At 40.3% G+C, this 22,761-nt stretch overlaps 1 long non-coding RNA gene across 3 annotated transcripts in view; it reads left to right on the forward strand.

Annotated features, from left to right (window-relative positions):
* LOC131381617 (uncharacterized) overlaps positions 1–14,900 on the forward strand; it is a 175,756-nt gene extending 160,856 nt beyond the window's left edge. For 2 of the 3 annotated variants that reach the window (XR_009210483.1, XR_009210480.1), the window contains exons 10-12: positions 2,739–2,819; positions 7,108–7,250; positions 7,814–7,951. This is a non-coding gene — a long non-coding RNA (uncharacterized LOC131381617). Of the gene's footprint in view, positions 1–2,738; positions 2,820–7,107; positions 7,251–7,813; positions 7,952–14,325 lie in introns of those variants that run through there. The other variant, XR_009210484.1, reaches the window with a different exon arrangement.
* Positions 14,901–22,761: the final 7,861 nt, after the last annotated feature.

Raw genomic sequence — 22,761 nt, forward strand, 5'->3', positions numbered from 1 at the left:
TTTCCTTTGAACAAGATAGAAAATCATTAGAGAAATCTAAGCAGAGTAGTGACATAATAAGCCTTCTGTTTCACTTTGATAACAGTGTTAGGAATACACAGCAAGAGTGAAAGCTAGGAGATACATTAGGAGGCTACTGGAATAAATGTGACAATTTTACAATAATCCAGATAGTTTTAACTAGGTGGTGACAGTGGAAATGATAAGAAGTTGCTGGATCTTGGATAAATCTCGAAAGCCAAGCTGAGATAATTTGCTGATAAATTAGTAAGAGTAGTACATAAAAAAGGGGGAGGGGTTGAAGGTGACAGCAAAGCTTTTGGCCTGAGCAACTGGAAGAATGGAGTTGATATTTGCTGAGAAGGCGAAGACAATGGGAGGAGTAAGTAAGGGTATGTAAGGAGTAAGTAAGGTGGCAGTGGGTTAGAAATCAATAATTTCATTTTGAGTATGTTAAGCTTGAGAAAGTTATGAGATAGCCCAATGGAGATGCCAAGTAAGAAGTTGAATAAGTAGCTGGGAGTCAAGGGAGAAGGGAAGGTGTAGAGATAAACATTTAGGAGAAAACAGCATATGTATGCTATTTAGAGACATAGACCTGGATGAGATCACCCAGAACGTGAATGTTGATAGACGAGAAGTTCAAAGACTGAATGCTGCAACATGCCAATGTCTGAGTGTTTGAAATGCAAGAAGGAACAAGCAAAGGAGACTGATGAGGAGCAACCAGTGAAGTAAAAGGAAACTAAAGAGGGTGACTTGGTGCTAAGTGAAGAAAGTGTTTCAGAGAGGAGGAGATGTGTGGAATAAGGTGAGGACTGGGAAGTGACCATGGGATTCTGCATTATGGAAACAGTTGATAGCTTTGACAAGATGGCTTCTGTGGAGCATTAGGGTTTAAATCCTGACTGAGGAGGCAGATTCAAAAGAGAATGAGAGGAGACAGAATGGTTAGAACTTTCTGAATTTTGCTGTTAAGAGAAGTAGAGAATGGGGTGGTAGTTCTAGGGAACATATGAGGTCAAGAGAGAATTTTTAAAGATGGGAGATGGTACAGTATGTCATGTGGTGATGAGAATCATATGACTGAGAGTGAAAAATTGATGGTACAGGAGAAAGAGAGAAAGGGAGGGAGGGAAGTTGGGAAGGAGGGAAGAGAGAAAGACAGAGTGAGAAACACAGCTACAGAATGTTGCTGAGCAGGTTAGAGAGGATGGTCTGAGACAGGCAAACAGACAGTTTAGGGGCTACTCAGATTGCAGAAATTGGGGGCTATCAAAAAGTCATGTGAACACAGAGATGCCTATAGTGACTGAGTGAAGAGACTCCAATAGCTGGGGCAGCTTTCTGTCTTTGATGCAGAGGCTTCTGTATCCTCCTTGTGGAGACCAGAAGTCTAATCCTAGGATGCAGCAAGCTGAGAGGTCCAGGGGTCAAGGCAACATGGAGTATTTGATTATAGTCAGGAATACATGGGCAAGAAGTTAAGTTCTTTCTGGATCCTTGCTGTCATGCTGATAATGCATCAAGACCTACCTAGTCAGATGGCATCTTTATTCACTCCTAAGTTCACTAACTATTTCTACGTTTCCTGAGAGCAGAGATAATACCTTATACCTCTTAATATCCTCCTCTAGTGCTTACAGTGCTTTGTACACAGTGGCTGACAGATAAATGTTTATAAAATTGAAGATACTCCTCAGTACTAAGGATTTATATTAGGCCAACGTAACAAATTGATAAGTAGAAAGTAGAAAACTGAAACTTTCAGTCTTCGACAGCCCATACGATTGATTTCTTTGTAATTAGCTGAATTTGACTCATTGACTGGTTTAGTTATCTACAGACATGAGGCTTCAGGAAATGAGGCTTCAGGAAAAACTGCATTGAATGACCTATTCTGCATCCCCCAACCATTTACCAAGGGGTATTTGAAAGTTTGCTTTCCACTTTCTTTATATTTCAGGGGAAACAATGTGCTTTTACTCCCAAGTAACAAAACATTGTTGGGAACAGTCCCCAAATCTGGCCATAAACTGGCCATAAACAAAATCTTTGCAGCACTGTGACGTGCTCCTGATGGCCGTGACGCCCATGCTGGAAGGTTGTCGGTTTATCAGAATTAGGGCAAGGAACACCTGGCCCACGCAGGGTGGAAAACCGCTTAAGGCGTTCTTAAACCACAAACAGTAGCGTGAGCGATCTGTGCCTTAAGGACATGCTCCCTACTGCAGATAACTAGCCAAACCCATCCCTTTATTTCAGCCCATCCCTTTATTTCCTGTAAGGAAAACTTTTAGTAAATCTATAATCAACAGAAACAATGCTTATCACTGGCTTGCTGTCAATAAACATGTGGGTAAATCTCCATTTGGTGCTCTCAGCTCTGAAGTCTGTGAGACCCCTGATTTCCCACTCCACACACCATATTTCTGTGTGTGTGTCTTTAATTTCTCACACACTGGGTTAGGGTCTCCGTGACTGAGCTGGCAAAACATTTCTGTTTTGTTTTCCAAATCAGGCCAGTTGCTATAGTTTCTACCAATAGCATCCTAAATCAGGGAGGGGTCAGGAGGAGGAGAGAAATATAAAGCAAAGAGTTCGAAGAAGGAGCAGAGCCCTAGATAGGAGCTCTCTCTGCTTATGACTAGATGGGAGATTTAGGGCAAGACCCTTAGATTTCTGAACTTCAAAGTCTTCTTTTATAAATAATAATACCCATCCTGTTGACTTTGCAGATTACTACGAAAATCAGATCAAAATGCCTGGAAAAAGATAAAGCAGATGCTCCTATCCTGGGGTAGATGGACAGGCTTCAGGTGTGTTTAGGATCCCCCTGAAACTGAATGGAAAATTCTGCGTGTATGCATTTTTGCATTTTCTTCCTAGATCCTCCAAGGTTTGTCATCAGATACTCAAAAGGTTTTGTGACAACATTGCTGTAAAGCAGTAATATTGAAGACAGTAGAGTTGAAATTATTTGCTCTGGCCAAGTGGGTTATACCTAAATCACGATAATGTTTTCTGTGCTTAAATGGGATTTAAAAGCAACATTGCATGCAGCAGTGGTTCTTCAACTTTAGTGAGCATCAGAATCACCTGGAGGACAGGGCAAGATACAGATTGCTGGGCCACAACCCCAGGATTTCTGATTCAGTAGTTAGTTCTTGGGTGGGGACTGTGAATCTGTATTTCTAACAGATTCTCAGGTGATGCTGATATTGTTGGTCTAGGGTCCACACTTTGGCAGTCACTGGCATACTCACAGTTGCTACATATGCCCTATAAGTATTTAGTAGGTAGGCTACTGGAGAGGCTTTGATTTTCAGGAAATGGGCAATATTCTCAAATATACAATGGTAATGGTATCTACTTTGGACCTCTCTATTGAAAAGAAAGATAAGTTTCTTTGCATTTTGGGTAATCTTCTGGGGCTGTCATAACAAAATACAACAGACTTGGTGGCTTACACAGGATAAATTTGTTTTCTCATGGTTCTGGAGGCTAGAAATCTAAGATTAAGTTGCTGGAAATTTGGTTTCTGATGAGATCTTTCTTCCTGGCTTATAGATGGGTGCCTTCTTGTGTCCTCACATGATCTTTTCTCCATGTGTTGAGAGAGAGAAAGAAAGATCTCTGGGCTCTCTTCTTCTTCTTATAAGGATACTAGTCCTGCAGAATTAGGGCCCATCATTTTGACTTAATTTAACCTTAATTACCTCCTTAAAGACCCTATCTCCAAATGCAGCCACATTGGAGGTTAGGGCTTATCTTAGCCTATTTTGTGCCACTATAACAGATTCCCATAGACTGGGTAATTTATAATGAATAAAGATTGATTTCTTATAGTTCTGGAGGCTGGGAAGTTCAAGGTCAAGGGGCCTGCATCTGGTGAGGGCCTTCTTGCTGCACTGTAACATGAAAGAAGGTATCACATGGCAAGAGAGCACACAAGAGAGCAAGAGGGGCCAAACTCACTTTTACAAAAAATCCACTCCCATGATAATGACATCAATTTATTCATGAGGGTAGAGCCCTCATGACTTGATCACTTCTTGAAGGTTCTACCTGTCAACACTGTTGCATTGGGTATTTAGGTTTCCAACACATGAATTTTGGGGGATACAGTCAAACCATAACAGGGCTTCAACATGCAAATTTTGGGGGAGCACATTTCAGTCCCAAACGGGCAGTGTTTGTGAGCTCCTTACTAAAGCGGATTGTCTTCTTTCTTGAACAGCATGCTCTTAACATCCCTTTTGGGGGCCAAAATGGTGTAATATTCCATCTGACAATATGCCTGCTATTTCCTGGCTAATCTCAAAGAGTGGCAATGCTTTGCTGTCTAGAGCCCAGCAACTGGCAACGGCTGCCATTTGGGCTGAATGGATGGTTTAATTGAGGAAGTCCAGGGTTTGCTATAAAGCCGCTCCAAGAATTTGAAAACATGCTTTCTTTTGAAAATGAAGGGAAGAGGCTTTTGGAAATAAGTACGTTTTAAAGATGTTTACATCAATGGTGAAAAGGGAGTAAGAAATGGAAATGTAAGTACCATTTGCAGTAGTCTGAATTCTGTCTTTTATTTTTTTTTTAAATATTTTTGCTGTAGAGCATGGTTCAAAGCCACCTACATTGTTCTTTCCATAGGAAAATGATGCACTCACATTTTACATGGCTGTCTTGGACAGCTGCTAATAACACTGGTGAATAGCGTAGAAATGTAAGAGCTAACTAGCACCTTTCAGAATGAGAAACACTTGGGTAAAACCTGTCACCACAGAGCAGGAGAAGGGCTTGTCTTAAACACTGCAGAAATTGTACTCTATGATAGATAGACTTAAGGATAATTTCATTTGTCCCTCACAAATGCCATTTTTCAGAATCTCACTTCCTTGCTATTTTAATTTTCTTTTTCCTGCCATCATCTTCATTTTCTGTTTGCCCTTAATCCTTTAATACTTTCCTTCTTATCTTTACTTGACTGTTCAGAATACTTAATATTTGGGGAAACTCTTTTTCAGTTAGGTCTGGTACCTGTCAAGGAACAGTAAATAAGCATAGTATTATAGATTAGATTTTAAAAAGGCTATTTAAGTCACATCACTGTGAGCCATATTAATATTTGAGATGCCAAGGGGCTTTCACAGCCCTGGAACTCAGAGGAGGCTGAAAGGTCTTAATCCTTAAAATATGGAAGAGGAAAAAGGAGAGAACGTTTTCACTTTTATGTGAGCAAAACTTGTCTGACCAAGGGCATGCAGAGTCTTAGAAAAACACAAAGCAAAAGGAGCTGGCAGACGGTTGTCATTTGGGGGCAATCTTGTCTGTTTGCTTGTACAAATTTCCTCATGGCCCCCACCCCTATCTCCTTTAAAATCAATTGGGACTTCCTCAAAACACTTGCAAACTATTTTTGAACAAGTCGGGCCCAGAGTATTAAAAATGGCGAATAGCTGTAAATCCTGGAGAAATAGCATATGGGTAAAACTGCAGATATTTATGTAGTAGTTGCAGTAGTTTTGGTTTGAAACATCCCTATTTCTCAAGGCATTTGAATATTTTTGGTTTACAAAATACTTCCGCTTGTTTTTTTAATGTTAGAAGCGTCTACATTTTTATAACTCCTACTAAGTGTCTTATGTTCATTACTGTCTCCATAAAAGCCAGTGATTTGGTGGCAGTGGTACACTTTATGAGCTGTCATGGGATATACTACATATTATGTTAAGACGAAGAGGGAGAAGATGACAAACAAATCATAAAGTTGTCTGTTTTCCTAGACAACTTTACATTTGTTTTCCTCAGTTTTTAAAGTTTTAAATGATATATATATTTTGCAAAGTAAAATGTTTGTGTTGTTTTTTCATGCTTGGTACAATTAAAGAGCTGTGTTCTGATCAAAACACACACACATTATCTATCTATCTATCTACCTATCTATCTATCTATCTATCAATCATCTATGTATCTATCTATGTATCTATCTATCTAGATATATTAACCGAAGACAGTGACGAACAGACTTGAATGCTCATTTCTGGTTATGCTATGAATGACCTCTGTCACTCTGAGTCATTTCTGAGATTATTTCCCTGCTAGAAAGGGAAAGAAACAGGTCCAGATATAATATAGTCATATGCTTTGGCTGTGTCCCCACCCAAATCTCATCTTGAATTGTAGCTTACATAATCCCCATGTATTGTGGGAGGGATATAATTGAATCATGAGGGCAGTTTCTCTCATACTGTTCTCATGGTAGTAAATAAGTCTTATGAGAGCTGACGGTTTTGTAAGGGGTTTCCCCTGTTGCTTTGCCCTCGTTTTCTCTTGCCTGCCACCATGTAAGATGTGACTTTTGCCTTCCACCATGATTGTGAGGCCTCCCCAGCCATGTGAAACTGAGAGTCCATGAAACCTCTTTTTCTTTATAAATTACTCAGTCTCAGGTATATCTTTATTAGCAGCATGAGAACTAATACATATGGACTCTAAGATATAACACAATGGGGCAAAGTGATTTTTACATCCCAAATTGCCCATGTGGTATTTGTGTTACTGCTAAGGTGTAGTCCTAATTGTAAATTAGTAAATTCATTTTTAGTTTATAAAGCCATCTATGGAAGTTTAGTTAATGCAACACAATTCCACTTGGACCTTACCACTCTTGAGAAAATTGGGTGCAAAGCTAAAGGAACATTGCATGCAAAGGCAAATCTAAAGACTTATTCAAATGTGCAAGTATTCTGTGTACTTGCATATAAATGATCACCTTAATCAAAACTAAAAGGCAAATGATAAATTGGGATAAAGTACTTACAAAGAATATGATGGCTAAATGATTAATGGTTTCACTGTATAAAGAGATCTTCAAAATCTGTAAGGAAAACTCAAATCACAATAGAAAAAAAACAAAGCACATAAATAGGCAATTTATTAAAGAATAAAATTAATGGCCAATACTAAAAAAAGTCAAATTTCATTAGTAACTGAAGATATACATGCTTAAATCAAACACTATTCATCTTTATCAAATTGACAAAGATTAAAATTATGATATTTAATACTCAATTATTTATTTAATACAAATGACTGCCCTTGTACTTTCAGGATGGCCCTGAGATAATAAAACATGAAAAATTTCCTCGGACAGTATACATTTTAGAATGTGGATAAATGTAATATGTTATCATTCTCTTGCTGGACAATGAAGCAATGGGGAAGGAGACCAGACTTTGAATGCAGGCACCCAGGTGAGATTTCTAGCACTCCTACCTTCAGTATGACCTTGAAGAGGCTGCTAGTTTCTTAAGCTTTCTGCACTTCTGGTTTTTCTTTTATAAAATGAGGGTAATGCCCACTTTGAAGAGTTATTGTTAAGATGCAATGAAATTAAAAATGCTTCTAGAAAATGTATCTGCTTAATAAATGCAGCTATTATATTGCTTTAGATTATTTCCTACAGTTTCAAACACAGCATTTCAAAATTTTGTATTGTGAAAAGCTTGACCATTTAGTGTATGTGTGTCAGATATAAATATTGGGCAAGAGCTGGCCCATCATTAAATCCCAGGCTGCTTTGTGCTATGGGACATTTGACAATGTGACTCCAGGTGTCACTGACTTTTCTATATGGGTAATATTTTTCCAGATAATAGGCAGCCTGGAACTTTTTTCTTTCCACTGGAAATCCATATTTGATTTTAGGGCATGGGACATCAAAGTTATGCAGAACAGAGTGAGACAGACTAAGCAAGAGACAGAAAGAGGCATCACGCAAAAAGAGAAAAGCTAACAGATCTGTTGCCCTGTGCAGAGAATATACAGAAGGACGAAGTCTATTGCAAGAACATCTGCAGAAGCAAATCAGGGAATGAGTGTGTCTAGAGTTGGAGGATTTCAGCTGATGTACTTAAAATGTAAACACTGAACAATGGAAGACAGAGAAACTGAGAGAAAGGCTCTGAAACCAGTAAGCAGCCTACACATGTGGTTGTGGAAGAGCTTGGAGTACAGAACAACAGGCTCAGGCAAGACCAAGTGAGAAAAGTTACTGACAACCTCTGCCAGGAAGAGGTTTCTTTAATTGTGTAGTGATGAGCAATAGAAATTAGCAGACAAATGCTGCAAAATGTTTATAGTTTATTTGGTTTAGGTATAGCTCCCTTATCTACTAGCTCAATATTACTTCATGAGAAAAATAATAAGACTTTAGATCTTCCCTCATCCAAAATGCATCCTCTCCCTTATTTTGGGGAGTCCTTCCAGATTCACAGTCAGTTGATTGAGGTCACTAACATCCACTTCTTCTATCCATCAACTTCTTCCTCTCTGAAGCTGCCTTCTACCTGTCCATACCTGTTGCTGCAGACCCTTTGGTGAAGCACTTTTGCTGTTCTCTGATGTCATGAGAAAATTGGTGTTCACACGGAGGGTGACATCTCCGTGCACTCCCAAGGCTTCTGGTTTTGGGGCACCAGATCTGAGCTTGAGTCCTAGCAGAGGCCAGGCAAAGAGCTTCCTTCTCATCTCAGTCATACTCTCAGGTTCCTGAAGTAGATCTACTTGTGCCCATCTTCTTCCTCTGTGGGACCCAAAACGCGCCCAAGGGATCCCAATGGGCAATAACATAGCTCTGATCAATGGCTCTTCTATGTCTTCCTTTGTAATTTCTCACTGCATCAAAGTGTCCTCCCTCCTCTCTCAGGTACAACCATTGCACTCCCCTCTCCTCATCCCAAAGTGGCCCTGCAGGGGACCAGAGATACTTCATGTGAGTGGAGAGTGTGCTCTGCAGCCTCCATGCTTCCATACCTCAATCTAACCTGCTCATGTGAATTCTGAGGGAGGGTCTCATTTACTCCACAAAGTAAGAAGCAGCCATTCTCAATCCATCTCTTTCTTGCCATTATGAAGTTTTCAAGGAAAGAACCTGCACTGTAACAGAACAAAAGGAGTAAAGCCCAACTGGAACATTCTGTTTTCTGGAGCTGGCTGACCAGTTTGGCGGGTCCGCATCCCTTCTTGAAGGGGCCGAGAAATCTTGCTTTGGGCTGAGTGTGCTGCACACTCTCTATGCTTCCGAATAGCTTATGCTTCTTGATGCTCCATTTTATCAGTGTACAATTTTCCTCGGATAGCACCAAGCATTTTCTCATTTCCTTTCTCCTTTGATGTACGATCTTTCAAATATTCATAGATGTCTTCCCTGCCTTTTTTGTTGTGAACCTGGGATATTTATCTTCAGTCCTTCAATCACATCAGTTTTACTTTTCTGAGTTCTCACCAAATGTGTGACAGCTGGAAGTTTCTGAAGCCCGGCTCTCAGAGTGAAATAAAAAGGTAAAAACATTTGGATGAATGGTCTTGGGGCTATTCAGTCTTTCTGGCTGAAATTGACCTGTCTTTCTTTGGGTCAGAGCCTCAGTTTAGGTTTTCCTGCTCTTCCTACACCAGAAAGAGAAAAATTATGGCACCTAGGGGCTATAGTTTTCAGTGGGTGAGATGACAATGTTAAATTTAAGAGGCTCTTTGTCCTTTTCTGGAGTAGAGCGGGGTTCAGGTATGGGCATAATAGCAATGAGGGCATGGAGCTGCACAGAGCTAGCTTAGTAGCCTTGGGTAAGTGACTTAAGGTCTCTAACCTCGGTTTTCTTAACTAAAAAATGTTGATAATTTTTGAGGCAAAAATGAGATTTTTAAACATGGCTTTGACTGTGTTTGGGACACAGTAGACACAAAATAAAGAAATTTGCTACTGTTACTCACTTTGGAGCCAGAGAAACTCAGCTTTAAATCCCACCAAAGGCTAAGGGCCCTTCTGCCAGGGCTCAGCAAACTTTCTGTAAAGGGTCAGCTGTAAATATTTTGGTTTTGTGGGCCACACAGTCTCTGTTGCAATCATTTGACTCTGCCATTGACTCTGCAAATAACATTGCAAAGTAGGAGTTGTGTGAAAGCAGCTGCAGACTACACATAAACCAATGGGCATAACTGTGTTCCAATAAAACTTTATGTCTTCATCTGTTTGGGCTGCTATAACAAAATACCATAAACGGAGTAGTGTAAAAACAACAGCAGTTTATTTCTCATAGCTCTGGAGGGTGGGAAGTCCAAGAACAAGGCTCTGGCAGATGCAGTGTCTGCTCAGGGCCTACTCTCTGCTTCGTAGATGGAGCCTCTAGCTGTGTCCTCACATGGTGGAAAGGACCAGTTAGCTCTCTGGGGCCTCTTTGTGTAAGGACACTAATCCCATTCATAAGGACTATGCCTGCATGAACTAATCACCTCCTAAGGGTCTCACCTCCTGACACCATTACATTGGGGATTAGGTTTCAACCTACGGATTTTGGGGGGACACAGCCCTCAAAATATAGCACTTTATTTATAGTCTTGGAATTTCTTCTCATGTTTACATGTCAAAAGATATTATTTTTGACCCCTTTTAATCATTTAAAAATGTAAAAACCATGCTTAGCTCTTAGGCCAAACAAAAACAGATGGTGAGCTGGATTTCGCCTATGGGCCTTTGTTTGCTGACCTTCCTGCAAGTTAATATTTCATCTCTCTAACTCTCAGTTCTTTTTCCTGTGAATTGGGTTGGTGTGTATTTCAATGAGGTAAAGTGTGGTGTCTTTAAGTTTTCAATAAATTGCTGTCATTTGTTATGATTCTTATTAACATTAGAAAGTGGAGATCCATATGCTGCAATGGCCTACATTTTTAGTTGAACATGACTACAGTTAAGAAAAAGTTTTCAATTTAATATCCTTTTGAGCTTGCCTTATGAAGAAGGATAGTTGAAAGAAAACCATTTTAAAATGTCACTTATGAGCTTCCCATCTGTTGTATAAACAAACAAACACATAAACAAACAACAAAAAAATTCTTTAGTCTTTGTCCTGGGCTCCTGGGAGGGAGTTTTTAAGACCTTGGAATTTTCCAAGTGATAAGAATGTCTTTGTTATTCGTGGGCACCACTGGGAACCACACTTGAGCTTATGCTCATGAGGCGACTCACCTTGGGCCACTAGTTTCAGCAGTGGTCCTGGCCATGCCAGAAAGACCTACCCTATGATTAGAGGGTCAGGGCTTTGGGCCAAGTGATATCAGCCAAGCCACCTGACCTTGGGAAAGGAAGGAAGGGCTGGAATTTGAGTACAATCCTGTGGCCAATAATTACGGCCAGGCTCTGGTGAACTTCCCTGGTTAGGAATCATATATCAACATCTCAGACTCTCCTAGACCTTGCCCAGTGCCTCTCTTCATTTGGTTTGTCTTGATTTGTATCCTTTATAATAAAGGTATAATTTTAAGTCTAGCACTTTCCTGAGTTCTATGAGTCATTGTAGCACTGAACCTGTGAGAGTAGTGGGAATCTTCAAGTCTATAGCCAGTTGGTCAGAAGTGTGGGTGGCCTGGCAACCCTGGAGCTTGTGGCCAAAGTGTGAAGTGAGGGCAGTCTTGTGCAGGACTGCACTAACTTGTGAAGTCTGATCTAACTTTGGTAGTTAGTGTCAAAAGTGCATTGCATCATCTAAATCCAAGACATCCGCATATTAGTCCAATCATTCAGTGAAAGCCATGAAATAATGCAAGATTTGAAGTGACTCTTCGAAGTTGGTGTTTTGCAAATGTATAGCAACAAGGATGATGCCAGACTAATTTTAAAGATGCATTCTGCTCTGAAGACAGTGTAAACTATTCCCACTATGAAGACATACATTTTATGTAGTGAGTCTATGACCTAAGAAGAGATAAGTGTGTGTGTGTGTGCATATACACTTATTCTACATGTCTAGGGTTGCCAGAGTTAGCAAACAAAAATACAAAGGGCCCAGTTAAATTGGAATTTTAAGTAAACAACAAATAATTGTTTGACGTAAGTATGTTCTAAATATTCCATAGGATCTGACAAACTCTTGATGAAGGGGAAATATTGCCGCTTTTCGTCCCTTATTTCGGGCTTGCCCCATAAAGGAGGAGAGATCCATCCAGAGCCCCCTCTGTCTATTTCCATTATTAGCTTCACTCCAAGGTCAGAGGCAATACAAATGGGAACTATGCTCTGTTTGTGGGTTATGCTTCTGCATTTTGGTATCATGGGATGATGCAATGAACTCCCTCTTCCTTCACGTCCTGAACCCAGACACTGCCCACCCTTTCCCACTTTCCCTTACACTGCACCCATGTTGGCGGCAAGGTGATAAGTGGGGCCTGGCTTTTTGGGCAGAAGGGCAGGGAGCCTTTGATGCAGGAAAACAGAACCCCCCTACCCCCTCAGGTGATATGGTTTGGGCTGCATTCCACATACCACCCACTTCAGATTTTTCTGTAGTGGACTATCTGTGCCGCCAAGCCTGTTATAAAAAGGCACTTAGTTTTGTATCTGGCTGAACCCCTTGTGTACATACTTCCCTTGGCCAGACTCCAGAGGTGATAGGGTCAGGATAGGACATAGGCAAGAAGCTGCCTCAGTTCCTTGATACAGTTCTCTAAGAGCCTAATTTCTAATTTTTGAAATAACATTGCAAAGTAGGAGATATGTTATCTTATTATCCCCTTTTACAGTTGAGGAAAGTGAAGTCCAGAGATCTGGAAGGAAGAGTCATCATGTAAAAATTCACAGCTCTGGCGGGCGCCTGCAGTCCCAGCTACTCGGGAGGCTGAGGCAGGAGAATGGCGTGAACCCGGGAGGCGGAGCTTGCAGTGAGCCGAGATTGCGCCACTGCACTCCAGCCTGGGCGACAGAGCGAGACTCCGTCTCAAAAAAAAAAAAAATTCACAGCTCTTCCTGCATATCAGAGAGATGACTCAAAACTTCTCATTGTATGAACTGATGCTTTACTGCTTAGTATATATTGTCCTCCTAAACCAGAGTAATTATTATAATAACAAAATGCTGACAGATTTATTATTTACTATTTGTTAAGCATTGTTTTTATTATGATGTTTGTGTAAATGTAAAATTAACTTAACAATCATTGATGATAGATACTATTCTTTTTTTTTAAGATTAAATAACGTAGAGGCACTGAGAAGTTCAGCAATGTGTCTTAAATCACATAGCCAAGAAGTGGTGGAGCCAGGATTTGAACCCAAGCAGGCTGGCTGTGGCGTTCATGCTCTTAGTCGTGAAACTATACTGCTTCTTAAAAAAATTGTGACAGCACCCAGCAGATTGGGGACAATTGCTATGTGCCAGGAATGGCACATGCCTGTCTTAATCCTATGCTAGATACTATTATTAACATATTTTATGGATGAAACCGAAGTACAGAGAGGGTCAGCACTTGCTCAAGGGCAGAGTTGGTAAATAGCAGAATCAGACTTTGGATCCAGAGCCACTGCTTAGTAAAAGAATCATCAGAGTTCTCTAACTTGCCCCAAGAAGAATGTTTAGGGGATAAGACTGGTGACCAGAGGGTAGACTCCACTCGGCGGCTCCAGGCTGGACATTGCTATCCTTTGTGGAAAGAAAGGGAGGGAATCAGGCAAAGGGACTGCAGAAAATTGCTCCCATAAGTTCCTAAGAGACATCATAAATAACTACTAAATGGGGAGAAAGTCCCTGAGTTCCCTATGGCCAGCATGTTGGCATCACAATAGTACATGCCCCACCCTCAAGAGAAAATGTGTCAAGAAGCCGCTTTTCAGCTTATGGCTCTCAAAGAATTGCTGAGTGGCCTGGTGCTTTTCTTGTATCTACCAGGCAGAGAAGAGGTAGATCGGGCTGCATTTTTGCTAAAGCTGGCCATTTCGAAGGTTATTCAGACACGTGACAGTGTATTTTGTCCTCCAGTCATTATACTGAATTACACTCTGCCACATCTTTTTCACTTTCACAGCCTCTGCTTACAGATCCTAGGGGATCAAACCTTACTTTTACAAAACTGCAACTTTTCCTGACAAGCTTTTACTGTAAAGGGCAGAGACAAATCTTTTATGTTGTTTTAAAAACGTCTTTAATTGTTTCATTTTGGGAGAGAAAGAATAAACTATAAATAATTTTTACATGAGTGTGTGCATGGGTAATTATTTCCTTAAAAAGAGTAATAGACAACAAAGGATGCCCAGTGGGGTGCACAGCAGTGTGCTGGAAATATTGATCAGGGGACTGCAAGCTTGTTATCAGATGAGGAATTAAAAAGGGGAACCTCACAGCTCATTCATGTTCCTGGTGAGCACGTTGCATCTGTGCTCTGGGTTCTGCACTGGCTTCCCATTTGCTTGGGGATGCAATTCAAACAGTCAAGGTGGAGACTGATCTATGAGGCATGCAGTGATTGGATCCTCACTTCTTAACTGTGCCCCTCTCTTTCTTTGCAGGGATTGTTGACAGCTGAAACTAGCTGAAGTCCTCCTGGGAAGAATTCTATATTGGGACTCTTCAGGCAGAGAGGTCCCAGGAGAGGGCCATCCACGGTGGAATAGCTGTCCGGTTTTCCTGTGGCAGCCTGAATCTGTTGAATTTCTCTGGTTCCTGGCAGAGCTGTTGACACTGATGTTGACTTAATGCCGGCAGATCTGGAGTGGAGGAAGAAGGTGAAGGCCACATTGACAGGGGTTGGCTTGGCTTCCTCTCTTCTCTTTTTCCCACCCCTACTCCTCTTCTTCTGTTTCCTTTCTCTGTTAATTTGCTAGTTTATCCCAGGGCCACCTGTGCTGTTGCCCCAGCTGGGAACCCGGGAATCATTTTCCAGTTTTCTTTATTTCTCATGTCCAATTAGCCATCTCGGCCTGACATATGACCCTGGCAGCATTTTTTTCAGAAGCGACCATCCCTTCTGTGAACGAGATCTGCCCTAGATGCACTCTGCTTGCATTAAGATAGCTTCCTGTGCGATTTACTCTGCCATCAGCGTGGCCCTCTCCAATGTAATAAAAACACAGATTCCAGATAATTTTTATAAAGTGATGGTTCTCAAACTTTGTTTCATACCTGAATCACCCAAGGAGTTCTTAAAACATATGATGCTCAGGTCATGGTTAACACCAATTAAATCAGAACCCCTTGGGATTGGACCCGGGTGTCAACATTTTTTAATAACTGTCCAGATGAATCCAATGTGCAACCATGTCTGAAATCATTGTTCTAAACCACATTTCTGATCCCACCTCTCATGCTCAAAAGCCCCATGATGGCTTCCCATTGCCTGTGGAATTGAAAGCCTGTACTCCTTAAGTTGGAATTTCTAGCCCTGTACCATATGGCCCTAACCAATATTCTTAGTCCTGTCTCTGCATCATTCTAGTTCTAGATCTAACTTATTGTCTTGGTTTCTCATGATTCCTTATATATGCTATGCCCTTTCTTGCTTCAGTGATTTTGTTCATATTTTTTCTTCTTCAAGATTGCTACGCTGTCATCCATTGATTCAGATGGTATTTTTACTGTCTGTTTGCTATTTTCAGGCAACGGGCTGGGCATACAGTGTAAGGCTCCGATTCTCTTAACATCAGCTAGGTGTCCAACAATTCAATTTGATTCTGACATTAACTTCCAGAATTAGTATGGACCATACAGGTTAAGGGTCTAGGCCTTCAAGACTGTTCCTACTTTAGATGCTAGTTGCAAGTCCCAGGAACCACCTGTACTTCTGACCAATTAGCTATGAATCCAAGGATTCCCACAACTTCCCTCTGTTTTGATAATTCTGTAGAATGACACAGAACTCAGGAAAATGCTTTACTTACGTTTACTGGTATATAATAAAGAATACAACTCAGGAATGGTGAAATAGAGGAGACACACAGGGCAAGGTGTAGGGGGTAGGTGGTGACACAGAGTTTTTACGCCCTCTCAGGACACAGCAACTCCTCAGTTCAGCAAACCAGAGGCTCTCCAAACCCTGTGGTTTAGGGGTTTCCATGGAGATTTCATTACATAGACATGACTGGTTAAATCACTGGCCAGTGGTGATTGAGTTCAATCTTCAGGTTCTCTCTCTTCCCTGAAACTTAGAGAGTGGGCCTGGAAGTTCTAACTCTCTAATCATGAATTGGTATTTCTAGGGACCAGCCCCCCTCCTGAAGCTATCTAGGGGCCCCTACAGTGAACCATCTCATTAGCACACATAACACACTCATCCCTCAGCAGATTCCAAGGGTTTCAGGAGCTCTGTGCCAAGAACTGGAAATAAAGACAAAGTTTACTGTTTATTATACTACAGTGGCAAAAGGAGATTCTGTTCTTGGCCTCTGGGATCTTATTGATCTACTGTCATGGATGCCACTGACTGGGGCTGGTGTCACAGGCAGTCCAAGAATTTATCAAGACAGTCATGGATAAAGTAAGGCAAATGTATTAGAGAAGGTAAGAAGCTACGTTGCAAGGGTACAATGGGCAGCACAGCAGAGAAGGGGCTGTCTGCAAAGAGACAGGGGCTGGTGGGAAGTTTTATAGCATTATGCTGGAGAGGCTACATGCAGAGTGAGGTGTTTGGCAACAGGATGTTGTGCCAGCAGGTTGTCTGTCATTAGCCATTTCTCAGAACCGTTGTTCACCCCCACGTGGAGCTCTGTCTTATTAGGGCTCCACACCTACCACAGATGTAAGATTGAAACTGTGACAGGTACTGTAAAGAAGAGACCTATGATGCCAGGAAGGCTCATGGTAAGGGGATCTGACCTAGTTAGAGAGGTCAGGAGTCTCTCCCAAGGAAAAGATGCTTGAGATCCTTGGGGGCTCTAATGGCTGCAGAAGTCAAATAGACTCTACCTTGAGAAAAAAGGACAGAAAGGTTGTGATGGTAGTCAGAAACTCTTCTGGGACAAATTATCCAGACAGAGGGAGCCTCATGAGCAATGGAGGCAGGAGAGAGGGGGCATGGTAAGGACAAAGACTGAAAGAGGGCTGGTGGCTTAACCAGATGGAGCAGAGGAGAGTGCAGTGGGTAAGATGAGTCTGGAAGGGAGAAGAGGCTCATCCTTGGATTCAAGCACCTTGGTCAGGAACAATGGAAACCTATGGAAGGGCTTTCATCAGGGGAATGTGGTGCATACCACTGACTTGGGCTTTTGTTTTGCGAAGATACCTCTGGAGGCTGGTTGGAGAATAGACTAGAAAGGGCTTAGTAGTTGTGGATAAGTCAGGTGGTAGTAGTTAGACCAACCAGGCCAGAGAGGTGTAACTTAAAGGCCCTGCTCTAGTGCCACCCCCTCTGTGAGGTGAGCTCAGCCAAATGGAGAGAGGGGCAAGGATGGAATTTGGACTGGATGGTCCATAAATTTTATTCCTACATTACAAATCTCCCAGATGGTGAGGTCCTCCTCGTCCCTGGAGCAAAGTGAGTGATTCATTCTATAGGCATCACAGCCTTTGTTAATTCTGCTCCCCACTGGACCATGATTTCATGCCTGTAAAGCAGAAATTTGTCCTGCTCAGCATCAATTCATGAGCATTCAATGAATGCTCATCAAAAAGAGGAATAGTCTATGGGACTTCTGGAGCCAGACAGTTTGGATGAGACTTCCAACTCTATCACTTTCTAGCTTTGTGACCTTGGGGAAATTACCTAGCCTCTCTGTGCCTCAGTTTATTCATCCACCTCAAAGAGTCATTGTGAGCATAGATGGAGCTCATAAAATGCACTTAACACAATGCCTGGCACATGGTAAGTTTCATATATGTGTTTTCTATTATTATTATTGCTCTTATATTTAATAGGATCACTCATATCCTTTTGCCAAAGCCTTGTTGCTTTAGGAATGGGTTAGAAAGAAAGCACTAATACCCTTAAAGTTTCATCAGATCCCCTCTTCTATCCCATGATCTACAGGTTGTTCATGTAGGGAGACTTACTACTACCTGGAACTTGCCCAGGGTATTAGGAGATTGTGCTGGTTAATTTATGTGTTAACTTGACTGGGCCATGGAGTGCCCAGATATTTGGTCAAACATTATTGTTGACTTGTCTGTGAGGGCATGCTTGTGAGCCTAACATTTGAATAGTTAGACTGGGTAAATCAGATTGTCTCCCTAATGTGGGTGGGCCTTATTCAATCAATTAAAGGTCTGACCAGAACAGGAAGACCTCCCCTCCCCTGAGTAAGAGGGAACTCCTCCTGCCTGCTTGCTTGAACTAGAACATTGGCCTTTTTCTGCCTTTGGATTCGAATGGAAAAATCGGTTCTTTTGGGGTCATGAGTCTGCTGGCTTTCAGACTGTAACTACAGATTGGCTCTCCTGAGTCTCCAGCTTGCTGGCTGCAGATCTTGGAACTTTTCAGCCTCAATCATCCTGTGAGCTGATTTCTTATTTTAAAAGAATATCTCTGTCTTGCTCTGTATATTTCTCTTCCTCTTTCTCTGTCTCTCTCTGCTTTTCTCTCCATCTCTAGATATGTATATGTATAATATGTATATATAACACATATATAGATATAGATAGATAGTTGGAAAATATCTCTCTCTATAGGAAATATATCTATATCTATATCTATATCTATATCTATATCTATATCTATATCTATATATATCTTCTCTGTCTTCTCTATTCTCTGTAAAACCCTGACTAATACAGAGATGGTTAGGAAAGGGTTTCCAAGTAAGATTTTATTATCCCAGTTGAGATCATTAGAGAAAGCAGTCATGATCCAAACTAATGGGTAAAGACATCTAGTTAGTACTCCTTTGGTATTTACTCACCTTAAAAAAAATGTCAATGTCAATATCATGACCACAGTAAGAAAGGTCTCTAGTAGTGTGACGCTGTGCTTAATTATAGGCGTCTCATTCATCACACCCACAGGCTGCTTTCTAGCAGGGGCCATCTCAGGAGCCATTTCCCCCCTTGGTTTAGATGAAGCAAACAGTGTAAGAGTTAGAGGTGTTTCCCTTTCTCCTCTCATTCTAATTTTCTGCCTCCTTTTCCTGCCCTACATCGATCTTCACATGGCAGAGTCAGAACGAATACCTTACTTCTTTCTTAAGTTATTACAGCATTTAAGGAAGCAAATGAATCTTTTTTAACACAAATTACTACACCTTGTGCTTACTGGTGCAGGATGCTTCACCTTCCCTGTTGTACTGCTTTCTAGCAGAATGCTGTGGCTCTCCTTTGTCCAAAGTCAAACTGTAAATCCAGTTACTTTATAACAATATTGAATGAAATGAAAATCTCTGAAGTTTCTCCTCTCTGGCTCAACATTTGGTTGAGAAAAATGAAGTTGCCATTGTTTGAGCTGATGAAGATTAAACGGACTGTCTCTGAATTTAATTGAGTCTCTGTTTGAATAATATCCATGGTGGGTCCTACTGCAATGTTTGGTGATTAATGGTAAGAACGAACAACAGTAACATCTGGACCCAAAGCTGTTCTTGGCTTAAAAGGTGTTCATTCCTTTGAGAAAAAGGATTCTCTGCATCATTGTCCAAATAATCATTAGCAGATAGATCAGCTGGGACATTTTAATTAAAATTTCAAAATGTAGGGAAAGAAAATTTCTTCACACTTTTATTTTATTTATCCAAGTTAAAATAAAAACTCTGTCATTAAAAAGGGAAATACATTTCTATTTCCTCAAAAGAAGAGAAGGAAAGGTGAATTATGTAGTAGCATTTGTTTGCTCACAGATAAATGTGTAAAAAGGAGAATTTGAGCATAGGATTTTTCCAATTGGTTGTTTTAATTATCATTACCAAAAACATTTAGGAGAACTTTGAGGAATTGTTTAGATTTAAAATACAATTTTGCCTGGATTTCATTATACAAATTTTAATAAACTAAACATATTAAAATAGTAGTCATGGAAAGTATTATGAGTAATTAAGATGATATGAAAATAAAAGCACGAGAATCTTTTGGAAGATGTTATTTCTAAATGTTGACTAGCTATACTAGAATTCTTACAAAATATTTGGGAAAATAAAAGGATTCTGCATCTGTGATTGTTACAGTAGGATTTCTATGGAGTGACTCTGTGGAGGGGACACAGCTAATCAAATATATCAAGTATGTTAACAAATTACTTGGAAAAGGGTATCTTAACTGAAGTTTTATTAGTCTAATCCTCAGCTGATAAGAAATAGATTGAACAGATCCAGCTGCTTAGAAGAGACTTAAACCCAGGAGATGGTAGATCTGTTATTATAAAGCAATAAACACAAATAGACAAAGGAATAAAGACGTTGTCTTTATTTGACAGCAACACGCAAGTTTAGAAGTTCTGTTTCACAACATAAAAAGGCACCATTGGTCAAAATGTAAACAGTCACTGGAGAAAAATAAACCAATAGAGTGAAAAACAATTGTTTTCACCCAAGTCATTATTTTTATTATTATCATTTTGGTTACCTAGCTTACTGTGTGTCAGAATGGGTATATGTCACCATAATCACAAGTAACTGGATTGAGCTTAGGCCTTCACTAACACTGAAAAATAATTTGCATTATAAGGAGTCAGTGTGTCTGCCCTAATGTGTGAAATCTCCTCACCTACATGATAAATATTTGTCTTTTTCACTTTGTTCCTATTATATTGGAAAACCTACGTATTTTCTGCTCAAGGTGAAAATACTTGGTTTGCACAGAATGACAAGTTCAACGATTATCTTAGCAGGAATAATAGTTTAATAAGAGAAGTATATGTTTTTGTAGAGTATAAAAATATATGTAATTGCTTGGTAGGGTTGATATCTGTGGTCAATATGTTTAGTTATTCAGCAAATAGTTTCGAGCTTCTGCTGTCTATAGGTGCTATGCTTAATGCAAAGTATAAAATATAGGTCTGGTCCTTGTTGTCAAAGAGCTTATAATCTAGTATGGGAGTTTTAAAAAATTAGAGTTCAAAGGAGAATATGGTAGGCATCACTGTGGGTTGGCAGAGAGCCTCTACTCATCAGAGTCACACAGTGACTCAGCATGATGGAGCTTCATCATCCTGAATGCTGCTGCTTACTGAATGCTGAGGGACAAGGGTACCCAAGCATTTCTCACCACACTGACACATGAATGTTAAGCACAGAAATCCCTATCACTTCCACTATCACTCAAGGTCCAGAGCAAGTCATAGGGCCTTAAGTCAAGCAGAAAGTGCAGATCTACCATGGGCAATGCTACCTGGAAGTGGAAATGAGTGGCAAGCAACATTCATGATGATTCCAATAATCAATCCTCTTGTGTTGGAATACCTGGATGTCCTTATTTTGTGGGATGAAATTTAATGAGAAGAATTTTTAGCAGAGATAATTTGACTTTAGATTAATGATTGCAACATATATGCAAATATGTATGCTGATGGTGTGGGTAGTGGTATTTCATATCAAATAATAAAGACTCTCTCTCTGTAGACCTGTTATAAGAAAATATTTTTATGTCTGTTCTCAACCCACAGAGTGGGAGAAAATCTTCACAATCTATACATCTGACAAAGGGCTAATATCCAGAATCTACAATGAAGTCAAACAAATCAGCAAGAATAAAACAAACAACCCCATCAGAAAGTGGGGTAAGGACATGAATAGACAATTCCTAAAAGAAGATATGCAAATGACCAACAAACATATGAAAAAATGCTCAACATCACTAATGATTAGGGAAATGCAAATCAAACCACCATGCAATAGCACCTTGCTCCTGCAAGAATGGCCATAATAAAAAAATAAAAAACCAGTAGATGTTGGCATGGATGCAGTGATGAGGGAACCCTTCTACACTGCTGATGGGAATGTAAACTAGTATAACCACTATGGAAAACAGTGTGGAGATGCCTTAAAGAACTAAAAGTAGAACTACCATTTGATCCAGCAATCCCACTACTGGGTATCTACCCAGAGGGAAAAAAAGGAGTCATTATACGAAAAATATACTTGCACATGCATATTTATAGTAGCACAATTGCAATTGCAAAATTGTGGAAGCAACCAAAATGCCCGTCAATCAACGAGTGGATAAAGAAACTGTGATATATATATATATATAATATAGTAATATTCCATCATATGTATATGTGTGTGTCTGTGTGTGTGTGTATATATATATATATATGATGGAGTACTATTCAGCCATAAAAAGGAATGAATTAACAGCATTTGCAGCTACCTGGATGAGATTGAAGACTATCATCCTAAGTGAAGTAACTCAGGAATGGAAAACCAAACATTGTATGTTCTCACTGATATATGGGAGCTAAGCTATGAGGATGCAAAGGCATAAGAAAAATACAATGGACTTTGGAGTCTTAGGGGGAAGGGTGGGAGGGGGTGAAGGATAAAAGATTACAAATATGGTGCAGTGTATACTGCTTGGGTGATGGGTGCACCAAAATCTCACAAATCACCACTAAAGAACTTACTTATGTAACCAAACACCACCTCTACCCTAACAACCTATGGAGAAAAAAGAAAATATTTTTATGTTTGTTCTGTTGCTTCCCTCCGTGATAGAAAGGGGCAGCAGTAACATTTAATCCAAAGCAAAGCACTTTAGCAGAGTGACTTGCTTGTTTGATTGTTATGACCAAGAAGGTGTCTGTTGGTGGGTATATATCCAAAAAAATTGAAATCAGTATGTCAAAGATATATCTGCACTCCCATGTTCATTGCAGCATTATTCACAATAGCCAAGATGTGGAATCAACCTAAGTATCTATTAATGGATGAATAGAGAAAGATAATGTGTTGTATACTATTTAGTCTTTAAAAAGCTTGGAATGAAAATGAGATACTCTCTCACACCAGTCAGAATAGCTATCACTAAAAAGTCAAAAACAACAGATGCTGGCAAAGTGGCAGGGAAAAGGGAACACATATGTTGTTGTGGGA

The sequence above is a fragment of the Hylobates moloch genome, unplaced genomic scaffold (genome assembly GCF_009828535.3).
Source record: "Hylobates moloch isolate HMO894 unplaced genomic scaffold, HMol_V3 SCAFFOLD_2, whole genome shotgun sequence".
In the NCBI taxonomy this organism is placed as follows: Eukaryota; Metazoa; Chordata; class Mammalia; order Primates; family Hylobatidae; genus Hylobates; species Hylobates moloch.